This window comes from Camarhynchus parvulus, unplaced genomic scaffold (genome assembly GCF_901933205.1).
Source record: "Camarhynchus parvulus unplaced genomic scaffold, STF_HiC, whole genome shotgun sequence".
Classification (NCBI taxonomy): domain Eukaryota; kingdom Metazoa; phylum Chordata; class Aves; order Passeriformes; family Thraupidae; genus Camarhynchus; species Camarhynchus parvulus.
The window spans coordinates 17,874-29,000 of record NW_022148290.1 but is presented as its reverse complement, the minus strand read 5'-3'; the positions used below and the strand labels follow the sequence as shown (position 1 = coordinate 29,000).

General features: G+C 54.2%; 1 non-coding gene across 1 annotated transcript; it reads left to right on the top strand.

The window, feature by feature from the left end:
* The first annotated feature begins 374 nt into the window (after window positions 1-374).
* On the top strand, window positions 375-457 carry LOC115916470. Its single transcript, XR_004061601.1, has one exon. It is a non-coding gene; the product is annotated as a small nucleolar RNA SNORD45 (small nucleolar RNA).
* Window positions 458-11,127: the final 10,670 nt, after the last annotated feature.

The window sequence follows — 11,127 nt, the reverse complement described above, 5'->3', positions numbered from 1 at the left end:
ATATTTAACACGCTATTTAAGAAAATTAATGCCGCGTAACTTTCTAACATCACACATATAATATTCATTTGAATATTTGCCAAAAGCCAATTCTAAAATACGCACTTTTCACAAAAGTTTTTCCCCAGGGTTTGATCACAGCTGTGCTGAGGAACAGGGAACAGCCAAATGAGGGAGACCCGTGGAAAAGCCTTGGTGCCCAGAGGGGATCCTGAGCATGGCCTGGAGAGCTGCAGGTGAGAAAGAGATGAAAATTCAACATCTCCCAAAGCCCTTGGGCATGGACACGCCACACACGGGTTGCTCACTGCGGATCTGGGGAAGGCACCGACCCTGGGTTCCCACAGAGGAGGAGGAGGAGGAGGCGCCGGCCGGGCCCGGGATGAGCGCTGGCATGTATTATCTGAGCGGAGCTGATGTCTCTCACGCTTTAGCTCTAGAATTACTCTGAGGCCCGGCTGTGACAGTGGTCACAAGGGTTTTGGGTGAAGGAAGAGACGAGAAGGTTGACTCCATTATCAGAAGGCTTGAGTTATTATTTTATGATCTATACATCTATTATAACTATACTGAAAAGAAAAATAAAGGAAAGGTTTCTTCAGAAGCTAGCTACCTAACCTAAGAATAGAAAAGTAAAGAATGATAACAAACCCCGCTCTCTCGGACTGTCTCCGAGAGACCTCAGTTCTGGATTGGCCATTAACTCTAAACATCCAAGCTGGGCCAATCCAGACGGACCTGTTGCATTCCACAGCAGCAGATAACCCATTGTTTACATCTTGTTGCTGAACTTCTCAGCTTCAGCAGGAAAAATCCCGAGAGAGGATTTTTCATAAAAGAAATGTCTGTGACATGTCACCTTTTTTTAATTTAATTAAATTAAAAAGAAAAATGTTTGTAGTTTTCTCTGCTGGGCTCATGCAGAGGAAAGAACAAACACCTGACAGGTTATCTGTTGCCAACCAAGTGCTCCTGTGGAATGAACAGGGAATTTCTTCACCTGTAAAACATAAAATTCTATGATATCACTAAAACAATCTTACTATATAAGAAAAATGCAAAAACAATGCAAACAAAGTCCAAGTCCGAAGAGCTGAGTTTCAGGAAAAGTCCATGGCCTGAAGATGTTCTTCTTTGCCATCTCTGAAAGTCTCTTTTGGTCCTGAAAACAGGACTGCTGCATCAAACAGTTTCAAACAATTTTTTTAAAAAGTTTCTGAAATGTCTTAGACACAGCCCTTTATGGAACAACTTGGGCTGAAGCTCATTTTTGGCCCTTCAATGCTTTTTTGAGCTGTTGCCAGCTATTTCAACTCTTTTTATTTAATTTAATTTTTTTTTTTTTTTTTTTGAAAAGAGCAGCAGCAGCAAGCAGCAGAGGCCAGAGAGGCCCTGGGGGCCCTGGCCCGTGTGGCAGAATCAGGAACCCCAGACCTGGCCCACAAAAAGTGGGGGCCCCTGGCCCATGACCTGAAGGCGGGAGCAAAGCCCCCAAATCCAACCTGAGGCCGTGAGGCGGCCCCGGTCCAGGGACCTGAGCCCAGCGGCCCAGGCCCAGCCTGCCAGGCGTTCTCTGCGTTCTCACAACCCGGCACCACACTGCCAATGGAATGGCAGAACGGGTGACCAAACGTTTCCGTTCCCCTTGTGTCTGCAATGCAAATGCAAAAGGTGTTCTTCTTCCCATCTGCCTCCTGGCTCCACACCAGCCCTTGGGCTGCAGACCAAAGGCAGACCCCTTGGGACCCACTGTCCCCTCGCCACTGGGCGCACGAGGGGCGGCACGGATGGCAATCTCCAAGGAAGGACCCCCAACCCCCCAAAAACTCTGATCTTGAAGGCAGGCAGCCAGGCTGTGCCCTCAACCAGCTGTCGGGCCATGCCTACTCCACGAAGGGAGAGGCTGATGCCCTCTTCCCTTGTCCCAGCTCCCCCCACAGGGGCAGCCTTGGGACAACCCGAAAAACTCAGGGTGAGAGCCACGCTGGGTGCAGGAGCCACCACGGCAGCCGCCACCGAGGGTTCCGGTGCAGCCGCAGAGTCAGCGTCGGTTTCAGCAGCGTCCTGAACTGGGACTGGATCGGCGGGAGGCGGCGCGGCTGCGCGGGAAAGCGCCGCTGTTGTGTCGCTTGGATCTGGAAGCGGCAGCGCAGGGGCAAGCTCAGCCCCTGCAGGAAGGGCTGACAGGGAAGGCACGGGGTCGGCAGCATGTTCTGCCCGTGGCTCTGAGATCGGCCATGGAAGTGCAGCCATGGTCTGCAAAAACGACAGAGCTGGCCTGGGAGGGCCTCGGGGCGGTGCCGCGTCTCTGTCGTCACCGTGTGGGTCACCTAGCAACGCCGACTAGAAGCGGGCAGTGGCGGAAGCAGCACCGGATCGCTGTTGCCTAGCAACACTGGAGCGGAAGCAGGAAGCGGCGGAAGGAGCGCCAATTCGCTGTTGCCTAGCAACACCGGTGAAGCCGTGGGAAGAGGTGTTTCGGAGTTCGCGGGCGTAGAAGCCGGCGGAGCCGCGGGCGGGGCCGCCCTGGCCGGAGTCCCCACAGTCTCTGCTGGAGGGGCGGCCACGGGAGGGGCCACACAAGGAAGCACCCGCACCCGCGGGGCCGGTTTGGGCGGCCCCTGCATGCAGAGGCGGGGCCCCGTGGACTGGTGCCACCCGCAGCTCTGGGTGGGGCGGGGTCCACAGTGCTGGCCGGGACGGCGGCGCCGCCCACTCAAACACCCTCCGAGAGCGGCGAGGGGGGAAAGAAGGCAGCCTCATGTGAGCATGCTCCAAAAACGCAGGAGAAAAAACTTCAGCTTTGGGCGAAATTTCACCCCCCCGCTGGGATGGGGGGGCTGGAAGCAGCCGTTTGTCCCTCTCCAAAGGGTCTTCTCCCAGGAGCGGGGGAAATGGGGTCTACCCCTGGTATCAGCGATCCAGGGAAAGGCAGCTGCTCTCCTTTTAAAAACTGGGAAGAGTACCCTGAACACCGAGTAAATCTGAGGGTACCCCAGTCTGCGGTTCCAAATGGCTTGGAAAATGGATTCCATGCATTCCCACACAAACAAATCAAAGGCATAGAGCACATTCGTGAAAAACCCAAAAAGCTCTGCCCATCGAAAAAACTCATAGCAATCCTTTTCCAACAGGGAAAATCCATCCTCTTCAACCCATTTGTGCAGAGAGCAATAAGTCTCTCCTTTGAGGGGGAGAATCGGGCCTCGGCCTCAGTGGGAAAATTTGTCCAGATATGCAGCCACCATGTGCACAGGGCTGCATTTTCAGGAAGGGAAAAACTGACAGTACCTTGTGACAGAGTCCAGCACACTATGGCCAGCTGCTGCTCGAGGCTGCTGGGATTTCTGAGCATCTTCCTGGAGGCTCTCAAAAGGTTCTCTTTGTGGTTAGCCTTGCTGTGAACTCTGTCCAGATAAGGATCTTCAGTTCTTCAGCTGCTGGCTAGAATCCATTTCTGTGGTCACCTGTGAGATGACATCAATGCCACATATTCAAGGTTTTCCCAAATGTAGCAGTGCTCCTCTGGGGTCTCACCAAGTGATAAATGTCCTCCTCAGTCAAGGGGTCACCAATTGCGACCGTGGTCACAAGGGTTTTTGGGTGAAGGAAGAGACGAGAAGGTTGACTCCATTATCAGAAGGCTTGATTTATTATTTTATGATATATACATCTATTATAACTATACTAAAAAGAAAAACCAGGAGAGGTTTTCAGACGCTTGCTAAGCTAAGAATAGAATAGAAAGAATGATAAAAAACCCACTCTCTCGGACTGTGTCCGAGTGAGCTCAGTTCTGGATTGGCCATTATTTCTAAACATCCAAGCTGGGCCAATCCACATGGACCTGTTGCATTCCCCAGCAGCAGATAAACTATTCTTTACATCTTGTTGCTGAAGTTCTCAGCTTCAGCAGGAAAAATCCTGAGAGAGGATTTTTCATAAAAGAAATGTCTGTGACAAACTATCTCTCACATACAACTTTTCCTGCACTTACACACCAAGGGTTTGAGTGACCAATCAATACAGGGTAACAACTTGTTACTGACCAATTGGGGAGAGACAGGGGATGTTGTTAAAAAACCCTATAAAAAGACCCTATAAAAATAGCACTGGATCAATCCTTTCTTTTTGCACCATAAAACATGTCCTGCATCCCTCTTTCTCGCGCGCTGTTGCAGTGCCCTTTTATTTCATAGCTTTTTGGATGATCTGTACCAGTTCACTCCCTGTATGTTGTATTTCCCCAAGTTGGATTATTCCCAGGTTACATCCCTCCCCTTTTACCCTTCACTCATTATAATCCCCACCCTGTATTCCAGTGCCTTCCCTATCCATCGCTGTAAACTCTGCCCCTGTTCTGGACCCTTCCCTGTCAGTCTCCTGTAAACCCCTCCCCTGCAGGTTCCGCCCCTCTGGAATTTCCCTCATGTCTGACGCCCCATTGGCCCATGTGACCTGCCCTCTCCACCCCCTTATCCCCATTGGTCCCTGAGATGTGTTCCCCTCCTTTTGCTCCTCCCTCCCTGATTCCCTATTGGCTCAGCGATCGTGCCCACCCGCAGTTCTAGTGCTGTATAAAATCGCGAGCACACTGGTGCTGGGGGCTCTTTGGTTCCTGTTCCCTTTGAGGAATAAAGCCTTCCTCAGAATCTCACACCAAAGGCCTCCCTCTCCTCTTTAGTCTGCTCCCTGACGCTGACACCATTCCAGCTGTGGAGCAGGTGGCTCCAAGGTTCAGCTCTCCCTGTTTCAGGGGAAGCTGTTCCCCACTCATGGCACCGCACCGCCCCTGAGCCAGCTGTGGACTCCAGCGCGGTGTCAGCCCGGGGCTCCTGCTGGGCTGAGTCTGCCCTCAGGCAGGGCTCAGTTCCCCCACAGCATCTCGGTGTCACCTGTGAGCCCCGTGGAGAAGACACCTCTGTGCCCTCTGCTCCGAATTTCACTGCCAGGACAGCAGGAATGCAACCCAAATCTGGCTTCAACCGGGTGGGCTGGGGAACTCCTGCACCAGGGGCTTTCTCGCCATTCTGCTGCTCATGGCCAAGACATTTTCCCTGCCCCTCTGCCAGGGCAATGCCCTGTGCCAGTTCTGCTGTGAGGCTTCCCTGGGGCGGTGCTGGCACCAGTGGTTCCTTCAGTATTGGAACTGGAGTCAGCAAACACGACTGAGCCCTGGTGAGCTCTCAGGATGGCCGGGGACAACTGATCCACCTGGCCCACCCCGAAATTCACCCAAGTCCTGCTGGAGCCGATGGACCCAGTGGCCAAGAATGACCCCAGAGCCAGGCAGAACCACTCGCCCTTTTCCAGGACACCGCGGTGGCTCTACCCCACCGTGGCCAGGCATTACAGGTGACCGTGTAGGGCCCCTCACCCAGGAAACCCCACAGCCCCACAGTGCCCCGTAGACAGGTAGACCCAGCAGCCCCATTCCACCAGGGAACCAAATTTCAAGACCAATAAATACTTTCAACATATTTTTGATACATGAAGATTTTTTTGGCATTTAAATTCTTTTGAGTAAATCAAGAATTTTGGGGGTGTTATATTGTATTTGCAGGGATGCCTGACAAAGGCAGGAATAATGCATTTTACTCCATGTTTGCAGAAGGCTAATTTATAACTTTATAATACTATATTATATTTAAGACTACTATACTATACTATACTATACTATACTATACTATACTATACTATACTATACTATACTATACTATACTATACTATACTATACTAAAGAATACAGAAAGAACACGTACTGAATGTTGAAAAGATAATAATGAAAACTCCTGACTCCTTCCAGAGTCACAACACAGCTTGGCCAGAATTGGCCAATGAGTCAAAATAACTCACTCCAGAATCCAATCAAACAATCACCTGTGGGTAAACAATCTCCAAACACATTCTGCACATGAGCCCAACACAGGACAAGCAAATGAGATATGAATTGTTTTCCTTTTTCTCTGAGGCTTCTCAGCTTCCCAGGAGAAAAATCCTGGGCAAAGGGATTTTTTCAGAGAATGTGAATGCCACAGTGTTAGAGATGAGTAATGAGATGGTTGGCTCTCCCAATTAAAGGGTGAACATGATAAGTGTGTTAAGAGAAGTTGCACAGATGTATAGTTATGTTACTGCAATGTGTCCCCCTGCCCGGCATTGTTACCCCGGGATAATCTTGGTAGTCCGGGCATTTGGGGAGGGGCAGATTGTTCCCAAGAGGCACGGCTGAGCAACACCTGACCTCCAATGCAGTTCCAAGAAAGCAGTCTACACCAATGGACAGCCACGAAGAGTCAACAGACAGACTCTGGGAGGAGCTAGGGCTGCCTGTTGCAACAGCAAGGATATAAAAGGGAGAGCAGCCATTGTGTGGATGAGCCAGCCACGTGGTTACCAGTCACGAAGTGGGGGAGGCTCCCAGCACCATAACTTTTTCCTTATTTAGTCTTTTTGTTGTAATTTTTGTTAAGGTTTAAATAAAAGTTCCAAAATTTGGAGAAGTGAACAGTCATTTCTCACAGGGAGAAAAAGATTTAAAAGAAACCTTGTTTTGAATTTATTTTTTTTTCTTTTAAACCCAGGCCATTCCTACCATGCTCACAGGGAACCACAGCCTTTCTCACCACCTGGACACCCACCCCCCTAGTCAACCCACTCCCCCCGGACTCTGCACAACTCCCAACACACCATTTGTCTGGGGGAAAGCACAGACTGTGTCAAGGCAGCAGAGCCCAGACCTGGCCTGACTTCCCTGGACCACTGGAAGGGAGGAAATCCAGACCCCCGGACACACACACGGACACAGAGCAAAGCTTTGCTCAAAGGGTTTATTGACTATTGATTGATTGATTATTCAGGGGAAGTGGCCCAGGGCTCAAAGGGTTCAGGGGGTTCCTCCAGGGATGATCATCTCCTCATTCCGCCAGGATAAGGACACCAGTGTTCCCACAACAAATCCCAACCCTAAAGGACAAACCCCAGAAGGTGCCCTTTGGTGCCCACTGGGCCATGAGAAGGGCCTTGTCCCCAGCCCTGTCCCTGCAGGCACTGCTCACCCAGGCATCCAGAGAGGCAGCCAGGGGCTTCTGCCCCAGAACAGGCACCAGCTTTTCAGCCCCAGGGGGCTGGGGACAAAGGCAGCAATAGAGACACACTGGGGGCACTGGGCTGGGCTGGGAGGGAAGGGGGAAGCAAGGGGATCCATAGGGAAGGGCCTGTGGGAGCAATGGGGTGCAGCAGCTGCGGTGCTCCTGCCCAGAAGCACTGGGCTCCTGGCCAAGAGGCACAGCTGGGGCAGGGGCTGTGTCCTGGCTCATCCAGGGGGTCCTGGGCTGACAGGGATGGGAATGCAATGGGGGCCCTGGGAAAGGGGGTCCCTGGGGAGGATCTGCAGGGCAGGGCGCGTTGTCTAGGGCATCAGTAGGGGTGCACTGGGCTGTGCTGGCACAGACTGGGATGGCCTGGGGTGTGGGGGCCATGCAAGGGGAGGGTCTGACACCAGCAGAACTCGTGGTACCCACCAGAGGCATCTTCAGGATCTCAACATTGTCTAAATCCAAGTGCAGAGAGACCAGGAGACCTCACTGGTCACTGGGATGTGCCCGGTGCCAGCAAGGGATGGGGGAACCAAACTGCCCCCCAATTCCCAGAGGGGATGCCCTCCAATGCCAGCAGCCCACTCCCCTCCCAGAGATCATCTTGGGTTCCTTCCAGGAGTGCCTGGGGAAGGAGAACAAAAGTTTGGTCTGGATTGGACCTTGTGGGGCTGTGGGGGACAGGGGTGCAGGGAGCAGGGTGGAGGCAAAGGGATGAGAATTCAGGGCCTCCTGGGACATCTGTTTGAGGTGGGGGAGACCCAAAGACACCAAACTGGGCTAAACTGAGAGCCCAGTGGAGCGGGCTGGGGTTGTGGAAGGAGCACGGTGTAAGGTGCAGGGCAGGAGAAAGGAATTGCAGGGCAGGGACATGGGAGTGCAAGGCAGGGGCTTGGTGGGGACAGAAGAATGAGGACAGGTGAGGACAAAAGTGACAGGACTGAGAGAGGGTTTGGGGGGGGTGTGAGTCAGGGAGTTGTACAGGAGGATCCTGCTGCAGTGGCCAGGAAGAAAGGCAAAGGATTGAGGGGGGACATGGAAGGAAAGGCCTTGGGAACAGTCAGTGGGAGGGAATTTGGGGAGCCTGGATAGGACACAGAGGAGAAAAAGGAGACCAAAAGGGTGCGATGGGAGGCTGCAAAGGGCAGCATGTGGGGACAGCGTTCTGCTGGTGCCTCACCTTGGCCTGTGCTGGGGGGCACAGCAGGATGGAGAAGAGCAGGGCCACACTGAGCACAGCCACCTTCATCTTCCTCTGGCACTGAGCAGCACTGGCTGAGGCTGCAGCAGGGCAGGAGCACCTTTATCCCTTCCCAAACTCCTCCCTGTCCCCTCCCTGACAGCCCCCAGGCCAAAGCCTGGCTTGGCACAGTCCGCCCAGCCCTGGCACAGAGGCCACCCCACCTGTGGCACACATCCAGCCCCCTTGCCCAGCATCCCTCCAGCTCCCTGCATGGGGCAGCTGCCCCTGCAAGGGCCCAGGCACCTGGGGGGCCAAGGGGGGCAGGCAAGGAGCTGAAGGCAGCTGGATCCCCAGGGGAGACAACCCCCCGCTCCAAGACAATCCACCCTCCAACAGCCCCCCACAGCCAGATCCCCCATGTCCTGATGCCCCTCCTCTCCCAGAGCTTTCCCTCTGGGACACCCCAGAGCTGAGCCCAGCCCCAACATGGGGGAGAACAAGGGGAACAAGGCACATGTGATCAGGTGAGGAATTGGCATCTCCAGTCACTGGAGACACTGGGGAGTACTGGGCAATGTTGATCACCTGCAGACAGGGCTGAGGCTTGGGCAGTGCCTCAGGTGTGCTTGTTCCCACAGCCAGACCACTCCATTTCCCCTTCCCTGCAGATGCCAAACCCATCCAAGCTCCATGCCCACAGCACTGTCCAGAGGGGAATATGCCCTGCCCTGCCCCTCATCCTGTCACACCTGCAGCCCCTGAGCCCTCCCAGAGCCCCTGGGTCATGGCCCTGGCTCTGGGCCCAGGCCAGCACTGGCCCTGAGCAGGATGTGCCCATCCCAAGGGACATGGGGAAGTGGGCACCTGTCCCCAGGCAGCCACTCGGAGCTAATTGGGGTAACAGAGGGGCCCTGTGAGGAGGAGGGGTGTTGGTGCCCTGCCAGCCTCTCTGACAAGCCCTGTTTACCCAGGCCTGAGGCACCAGGAGGACATTCAGACATCTTGGGCTTGCAGGAAGGAAAATCCACAGTGAAGTGGTTCCCGAGAGCTGTCCAAGGCTGTGATTCCTGTTTGACATTCCAGGGCATTAGTGAAGGGTTCTGCACATCTCTTTCCCCAGGGACAATGTGGATCCATCAGAGAAGTGTTATGGCCCAGCTGGGAAAACATTTCAGGCCACTGCCTTGACTATTTGTTCTGGAACTCACCCAAGGAGGCGCAGGGCCCAAGGGGGAAGATTTTCCTCGGGGGTTTTGCTGCTTTGTGCCCTTGGAGGAGAGACCAGAGTGTGCTCATGGGGGATTCTTGACCAGGTGTACAAGTGCTGTGACATCATTGGTGTGCTGAGGTCACCTTGGAGAAGAATGGAGGAAATGTCTGCAGGGTCCAAATTGGGGAACTTTGGCTGGGGACAGCTCCAGGCTGCCTTGGAGATCAGTGCCAGCCCGGGGATGGCATTGGACAGCCACTGACCACGTGCCAACAGCCCAGGTAGAACGAACTGGACTCACACAGGGGCTCCCAGTGCAGTTGGATTGGCCCCCAGCTTTGGGGGTCCCAAGGGAATGTCCCTGCTTCCTCCGGGGCTGTGTCTGAACTGTGCAGAAACTGTCCCTGCACGTGCTCCAGCAGGTCAGGAAGGAGGAGCTTTCCCTCTCCTCTCAACCACTGTCTCAGCAGGGAAGAGCTGGAATTTTCCTGCTCCTGGGAAAGGCACTGGTGGCACAGCCCACGTGTCACCCCCTGGTTCTGTCTGCAGCACTGGGGCTTGGACATGAGGAATGGAGAATTTCCCTGTGGTGGGGAAGCTCTGCTGCAGAATCTGGAAATAAACCCAAAGGCCCCCAAGCATTTCTGCAGGAGAACTCCTGCTGCAGTGTGTGTGGGGCAGAGCAGAAGTGCTGCCATGTGTCACAGTGCAGGCTGGCTTGTACTGTGTGAATTAACCAGCCCTGGGCTCACTGACCTTGCCCAATTGACTGGGCCCTGCCCAATCCCATCTCTCCTGGGCTGCAGCCATTTCACTGCCCAGAACCTGAAGGGGTGCAGAGATTGGACCAATGGAAGTACCCAGAGTGGGGTTTTCAAATGCCCTTTATAAGGCAGGGCTGGAGAATAAACGCTCTCTGTTTGCCACATGAACATCGGGGTGAGTGGTCTCTTTGTCTCCAGCCCACTGCCCCCCATGAGTCAGCAGAGTTACAGAAAGCAGTCCTGCTCCAGCAAGACAAAAATACAATTAGGAAGTAGAGCTCGATGGAACTCCCCACAGCAACACTGGTGGGCAGCTCTCTTTCTCTGCGCCTCCAGGAGGAGCCTTGCTGGGCATCCCCTTCCCAAGGAGGAAGCTCCACACACTCCAGGCAGGAACAGCTCAGAAGAACTTCCCCCAGGACAGGGGACTGCACTTTTACAGCCCAAAGGGACTGACTGGCACGCAGGGGCCTCCAGCTCACTGGAGCAGCTCATCTGCCCCATCTGTGACCAGCAGCGGCACCTTCAGTCAGGGCCGGTGGCCACAAGGGGTTTCAGCAGAATCCAACAGCAAAACCACACAGGCTGGCCCTTGCAAAGCCACCTGGAGACACTGGCAAATTGGACACTGTCCAAGTGCCTGGCTCACATTCCAAGGCAGAGCAGCCAGCCCAAAGCATCCTGCTCCAACCTGCCAGGGCTCTCCAGACGGCTGAAGAGCAGGCAGGGCAAAGGCACTGCCAGGCCTTCCAGCCTGGTGTCCCACGTGCCCACAGGCTTCTCCAGAGCCCTGAGCTCCCCTGCACTCCCAGGCCTGCCACGGGCACCTCCCACAGCTCTCTGGCCATGAGACAGACACGTGTGCTCACAGGC